The following is an 8,262-nucleotide window of genomic DNA, read 5'->3' on the forward strand; positions in this document are numbered from 1 at the left end:
GGGATCCTAACAGAAGATAATGCAATTAACAACTGATAGACCCAGCATGTGGTAGGGCCCTGAATACCTTACTAAAGGGCTTATATTTAACGTGGTGACAATTTGTCCTCAAAAAATGTAAGTAGTATTAAAGTAAAGGGAAAGGTAAGCCAAGCCCTGATATCTCTGTATACACTTTGCTAAACTGACTTACCAGTTTCCCAGTAAGGTTGTTTTTGGTATCTTATATGGTTCCTTGCAAAGTCTCCATGTGCCTCAGAACTGATCCTTATTTTCTCCATGTCAAAAATTCTCTCCTATTCATTTGTTCAAAGTTGAGCAGATTTTAGGAGACTAATTAATGTTAATTTACTCACTAGAGATTGATTAGTAACTTGAAAGCTGATTTCTTGATTTATAATGAGAAGCATTATTGCCTCATGGACCAAAATTCTCTAGTCAAGTGGATACTATATATTTTTTTTAGTTTGTAAGTTTTCTTGGAAACTGAATTAATATGAGAAAGTTACATGGTAACTACAGAGATGAAGGAAAGGAAATATGATGACCTTAATGAATTCATAATTAATAGGTTTCTCTTCTGTGTGTTTATAGCACTTGACTTATTTGTTCATTCCACAAATATTTACTCAGCATTGAGAACTTGCTGAGTAATTAGTTGCTTAGGAGTGTTAAAATATATGAAACCTAGCCTTTGCCATCAGTAGGACAAATGTGGGACCAACATTAATCAAGATCTTAGTTTGTGCCAGGTGATTTATATCTATATCTCATTGAATTTCCACAACAAACTCTTAAATTTATTTTGCCCTTTGATGAGAAGTACTTTTTTTAAAAAAAGAAAGAAATGCAATTTAAGCAAGTTACTCAAGATCATAGACAGAAGTAGTTTTATAACTGTATATATTTATCAAAACTCATGTAATTGTACACTTAATTGGGGAATTGTATCATATGTAAGTAAGTGATACTTCAAAGAAACTGATAAAGGAAGCCATGTCAGAAGCCAGAGAGATAATTTTTTGTAAAGGGTTCTCACATGCTATGAGTTACTAGTCTTCAAGTAAGGACGGACAGTATAATGGTACTTACTTTGCCTCAAGCCTACATAAAGGAGCATCCATGGTAGAACTTGAAGAACCAGAGATATATTCTTTGTAGTACCCCCAGATTACTAGTTTGCATGATGGTTAATTTTGCCAATTTAGTTAGGCTATGGAGCCCAGTTGTTTAGTCAAACATCAATCTAGATTTTGCTGTGAAAATTTTAGTTTGTTTGTTTTTGTGTCACTAACATCTAAATCAGTAGGCTTTGAGCAAAGCAGATTACCCTCCATTGTATGGATTGATCTTATGCAGTCAGTTGAAAGCCTTAACAGCAAAAACTGAAATTTCCCAAAGAAGGAATTTTGCCTCCAGACTGCAACATAGAAATTCTGCCTGAGTTGTCCATCCTTCGAACTCAAGACCAGAACATCAACTTCAACCTGAATCTCCAGCTTGCCAGCTTGCCCCATGGATTGCACCACAGAAGCTCCAACTTCCCAGACTTGCCAAGTACCATCATTATGTGAGTCAATTCCTTAAAATCTCTCTCTCCATATATCTATGCTTATATCTATATCTGTATCCTATTGGTTCTTTTTCTCTGCAGAACCCTAAATAGTACAGATTTTGGTACCCAAAGTAGTTCTTGAGGACTAGAACCTTAAGGGTGAGTTTTTGAATTGGGGAACCTAATTACAATGGGAATAATTGTATTCCAGTATCCCAGGGACCAAGTAGAGGCATCTAATTGCCATAGGCAAGATCAGTGTGGTTACTTTAATAGATAACAGAGTCAAAGAAGTAATCAGAATAGTTTGACTCACCTTGACCTATGACATTGGTTAATTGATCATGGTGTTCCTAGAAGTAAAATATGTGGGCAGTCTGCCAAATTTTTCCTTGATTTCTATGAGTGGAAGACTTCAAGGTCCAATGAGTGAAAGTGTAACCTGAATCATAAAATCATATTTGAGCAAGTCCCAGACTTGAGCCAATTGACAGATCTGGAACCCCTTGAAGAAGAACCCAGCAATGCTGCCAACAATTTATACTGTATCCATCTCCCAGCTTTATTCAAAGGGAAGGTCTTTTACCAAAGGGTCTGTGCATTGGGGAAAAGGAAATAATTGGAATTTTCAGGGATTACTGGACCTTGGCTCTGAACTGACACTAATTCAGAGACCCAAAATGTCTCCCTAATAGATTACTAAGAGTAAGGGTTTATAAAGTTTGGGTGATAATGGAGTTTTAGCTTAGGTTTCTCTCACAGTGGGTTCAGTGGGTCACTGTGGTGGTTCATCTTGTGTGTCACCTTGTCTTGGTCACAGTGCCCAGATAGCTGGGCAAGCAATAGTCTAGATGTTTCTGCAAGAGTGTTGTTGGATGAGATTCACATTTAAATCCATGGACTTTGAGTGAAGCAGATTACCCTCCACAGTATGAATGGGCCTCATCCAATCAGTTGAAGGCCTAAATAGAACAAAAAGCTGACTTCCTCTGAGCAAGAGGGAATTCTGCTGGAAGACTGCCTTCAGAGTTCGTCTGCCATATCAGCATGTACTGGATTGCCAGCAGATTGCCTTCGATTTGAACTCAACTCTTACTTATATCTCTAGCCTGCCAGCCTCCTGCATCATATTTTGGATGTAACAAGCCTCCACAACCACATGAGCCAACTCCCTAAAATATATCATATATATTTTATTTATATACATGTGTATTTTATTTATGTATTATATATTTTATTGGTTCTATTTCTCTGGATAACCCTAATACAATCTCCAAACCCATCCTGTTTGGAGTGCATAATTGGAATAGACATGCTCAGAAACTGACAGAATCCCCACATTGATTCCTTGACCAGCAGCGAATGTTGTTATTATAGGAAAGGTAATGGAAGCCATTGGAACTGCCTCTATAGTAAACCAAAATAACACCACACTACTGGAGGAATTATAGAGATTAGTGCCACCATCCTATTGCTTCTGTTTTACAGGACTACTCTACTATAGTCTGACTTGTGCATGAGAATGTGTAAAGCAGACTCTATTAGCAAGATAGAGGTGGTTTTACTTGTATTTCCAGTTATGGGGACAAGGAATGACTCTTTCCCATTGATCAGATGCACTGAGGTTCTTTGGTCCTAATGAATGGGTTTATGTAAGCACAGAAGCAGAGTAGAAAATAGATTCTTAAAGGCCTGAGAAGGACTCAAGAATGGTATTCACCCAGAAAACTGATACATCTGCCTAGGTCAAAATAACTGTTGAAAAAAAGTCACTAGTATTGGGAAACCTAACAATATACCTAAGAAAATGTCACCTCATTCAATCCATACATATTTGTTGAGTTCCTATACAGCATTAAGTACTGTTTTAGGTGCTGCAGATACACCAGTACCCAAGACAAAAGTAAATCATTGCCCTCATAGAGCTTTTATGCTAGTGAGGGGGTGGACACAGATGATAAATATAAAAATCAAAGTAAAAAACAAAGGGATCAGAAATATGAGGTAGGCACCATTGAGAAGGTAACAATCTAAGCACTGATGTGAAAGAGGTAATGAAGTATGTCAGAGACATGAGCACAGCAGAAATAGGGCACCCCATATAGAAGAAACAATCAGTATAATGATCCAAAAGATAGAAATTCTCCTTACATGCTTTAGGAATAAAAAAAAGGTCAATATGGATGTTAAATTAGTAGGAAAAATTAATCACAGCTGAAAACAAAGAGATAAAATGGGGACCAGATTATTTGGGGCCTTATAGGCCATTGTAGTAACTTTGGCTTTTGTTGTGAGTGAAAAAGAATTTTCAGGATTGAACTAGGATCACACTAGCTGCTAATTAAGAATAAAGGGGCAAAGGTAGAGGAAAGGAGACCTGGTAGGAAACAATAATCTAAGTGAGAGAAGATGGTGGCTTGGACTCCACTAGTAACACTGGAGTGGAGATTTCTGGATGTATATTGAAGGTAGTCCACTTAGGATTTTCTAACAAATCAGATGTATGAAAAGAAGAAAGAATCAAGAAGGACTCCACAGATTTTGGTCTCAACAACTAAAAGAATGATTTCTTTAGATGGTATAGACAGTAAATGGAATAAGTTTTGACGTCTGAAATTTAAGATGACTAGTAGACATCCAAAAAGACATGCTGAATAAACAACTGGAAATGTAAGTAGAGATTAAGGGAGAAATCCAAGCCAGTCTCACAGTGCCGGCATTACTCATAATGTAATTTCACACAAGGATGTCATGTGGTTCTAAATCGCTTTATACCCTTAACTCCTATTCCTACTCCTTCGCACTGTTGTGTGAAAGCCAGATGAGGGGAATGAAACAAAGGAGCAAAAGGTGACTGACTGTATCTCCATTTGTGAAGATTAGGAAAGTCGTTACTTTTAGGGACATGGGCTGATGAGAGGAAGTCTTAGCCTCGAATGAAGACTGAAACATCTCATTAACATCTTGGACTGAACTATCTAATCTCTAGATTAAAGCTACATTTGCCACTCTTAGGAGTCATAAATCTATTTATTATATGAGTATAGGGAGTGAAGTATGGGAAATGTGTAAATTTCAATCCAAGGTCATGGAAATATTTTCCCTAGTCAATACAATTGGAAAGAGCATTTAGAGACAGAAGCAAAGTTGCTAATCACTATTACAGCCTAGCAATTCCATTAACAATTCATTTATGCATTATAATCTTTCTCATGTATCCACTTGAATTAATCATTTCTTTTCATCCATATAAAGAAAGAATCATTTCTTTTCACCATTTTAAGGAATTGGTATTTAATAGAAAAAAGCTCCCAATTATAAAGGAATTTGCTAAAGGATAGGAATTTTATGAATGTGTGAATGGGTAAAGCCTAAGGTTTCTGCAAGGTTTTCTGCTCAACACTGATATGAAATTCTAATAACCAATTGCTGTCCATTGGTATTTTCATTTTTACTACAACCACAGGAAATAAATGCCCTTGATTAGGTGCTTGGAAAAATAGACTTTGAAAAGGCAAGCTGTTTACAAAGGTATTTGACTAGCTTAGACCCTGACTTTTATGCAGACACAGCTCATCAACTCAATTGATAAGCTTCAGCACCAAGTTGCAGGTTGAAATGTCATGACGGCATACAACATCTTACTTAATGGCTCTAAAAGCTCCCTGACTTACTTTACTTCAATTTTCCCTTTTTATAGCATAGTTCTCTTCTGAAAAGATGCATCAGACATTTATGACTGTATTAGAGTGGAAATTATAAACGTTGCTTTTACAAAGCACATAGAGAAAGCATCAGGTGTCAAGATCTAAACAGGGCTGTCAGAATGATCTTGCCTTAACTGGTGTTCTGGCAGCTTGAAGGAGCCTAAAAATATTCACCAGCATGCAAGCCCAAGTGCCCACACATACTAAGGGGATAAAACAGAGCCAGAGGCCAGATATTTGTTATTTAAATAGAACATTAACGTAATAGAAGGTATTTGCTTGTTTCAGCAAGACTACTATCATAAACTGCAGAGCAATACCTTGCCTTTAATAGCACAGCTCAGCAATCATTAAGGACAGCAGCCACAATATGTCTAATACAGTAATGGATGGCAGTTCAAGCCAGAATTTCCCACCCCGTATTACCATTTTCAGAAGTTTGCAAAGGTGACCTGGAATGTTAAAAGTCTCAACCATCAGATACTCTATCCTAGCACTTTTAATTCAAAACAGATTGAGAGCAGGAGAAATATGCACTAACCTAGGATTTGTCAGGCTGCTAAACCAACCAGTTAGTTCAGGCCAGGACTTAGCTGTTTAGTCCCATCTTTCCTTGCTCTTTAATTAAAGAAAATGAGACAAAGCCATTCCTTCAAGGAGACTCTACATTTCTGCTCATCCTTCATCAAAGAAAAACATGTGCAAGGTGTAGAAAACTCAGACAAAAAATCAACCTAATAAAACTGTATTCTGGATGGTATACTGATTACTTGGTATGCCCGCTTGGTCCACTAGAATTACTTTTGCTTTCTTTTCTCTTTTTTAAAGAATGTTTGCTTCTTCATATTAGCATATTTTCCTTGTAGAAAACATAAGCAGTTATGAAGAAAAAAATTTTCCTAAAATGCCTCCAACCCAAGAAAACTGCTATTAGTATTCTGGTTAATAATATTTCTCCAGTGTTTCATGTTTAATATAAATAGGAACATATAGCATTACATACACACACACACACACGTACATACATATAGACATATACACACATATATGGTAAAAATAGGATAGCACTGTGGGTTTTGCTACTAATTTCTCCACAATAAATACAAAAAAATGATTTGAATGTTTGTATGATATTGTATCATATTTTGTCCAACCAATCTCTAAATGTACATTTATATTATCCCAGTTTTTGACATTAAAAATAATGCAGTAAATACCATTATATATACAGATGAATCATTGTTCACATTTCTGATGATTTCCTCTATTTGGAGTCCTATAAATAAAATTGTTACATCAGAAAATACAAGTTATTTTAATCATATAGACTTATATCACTGAATTGAATCCCAGAAGTGTTTTAGCAATATCTTTTCAATAGTAATATATGAGAGGAACCATAACATTAACTTCCAGACTAGCAATGAGTGTCATCTTTTAATAAATTTTATTTTGCAAATTTGATAAATTAACAGGGCATATTGTTTTATTTATGAATCAAAATTTATTTCTTTGTTTACTAATAAAGTTGAGAACTTAAAAATGTATTTATTAGATAAGCACTAGAATTTTTTATTGTTAACAGTTATGTAGAGTCCATCAAGTCATGTATATCTTTGCAACAATATGTGGAAGGCTTCTTTCACTTGAAAGTTTATGAAAATCAAAATAATTTGTTAAGAACAAATTAATCCAAGCTATGTAATAAACTATATATTATATTATTATACAATAACTAAGGCAAAGTACTAAAAATAAAGTGTAAAATCTATGAAATAATATGGCTATAAATTTCCATTAAGGAACAACTTTGGCATGTTTGAGGAATTGAAATGCATCCACTATGAGGCCTGGTCTCTACATGCTCTGTCCCTTCTTTCCTTGCTCCACAGCTGTAGTAACTACATATCTGATGTTCTCAGTCTTTAATTATGCACTTGCTTACTTTTTTCACCTAGTTATGATGTTTAAAATTGGTTTCTGTACAGTGTTACTCTTCAACATTGGCCCTCTGCTTTTTCTCATAGTTTGTGAAACTGCTACTCTCTCTCTAACTTGACAATGCTTTCTGGTCTGTGTTCTCAAATCCTATAAATGTTCTGTTTGGTGAGAAGTTTTAAATTCCTAATGTTACTTCTTCACTGGGTTGGAATCCTAAGTGAAAATGTCTTTCATCTTGAGCATTGCACAGCACCAGGACACTTTCTTTATCATACTTTATGAGTAATAGCTCAAGCATTTCTCCTTCATTTCTCTGTGCACTGTATGTCTGGATACCCCTAAGATAATATCTGTGGATATTTCTAGAATCAATTACTCAAATATGACTAGGAAAGGAGAAAAAGGGAGAAAGCAAAAGATTTGAAGAACTGAATCTATTTAGATTTTAAGTAAAACCTGAATTAATAGATTTGATGGGGAAAATGGAATTGAAGTAAAATTTGTCAAGAACCTACTAAGTGCTAGGCATTGTATATTATCAACTTGACAATAACCTAGTGAAGGAAATAAGGATAGTTTGTATTTTTTTAAACCAGGCACTGTGCTAATTACTTTAAATGCTATTATATTTAATCCATTTAGCAATTCTATCATGTATATATGATATACATCTGTGTGTGTGTTTGTTATGGTGCCCATTTACAAGTGAGAAAACAGCTTTATAAGTTCCCAAGATCAGATTGCTAAGTGGTAGACCTAAGATTATGAATACAGGTCTGTCTAACTCTAAGTTACAGGCACTTAATTAAGATGCTTTTCTATCTCTTTGTGTGTTATATTTAATTATCAATTAATATAAACATAGAATTGGAGCATAGAACTTGAGGGTCAGATCCATTAAGTAACATATTCAAGGCCATTCAAGCCCAGATCTGTTTTACTCCAAAACTCTAAATTATCCAACCTCAAGGGAAATAAATAAACTCAGTTGTTAAGAACAGATCTCTTGGGTCTGAAAATATGGATGACTTTTAAAAATCTATCAATCAATGTTAATTA

Source organism: Manis pentadactyla, chromosome 9, assembly GCF_030020395.1.
Source record: "Manis pentadactyla isolate mManPen7 chromosome 9, mManPen7.hap1, whole genome shotgun sequence".
In the NCBI taxonomy this organism is placed as follows: domain Eukaryota; kingdom Metazoa; phylum Chordata; class Mammalia; order Pholidota; family Manidae; genus Manis; species Manis pentadactyla.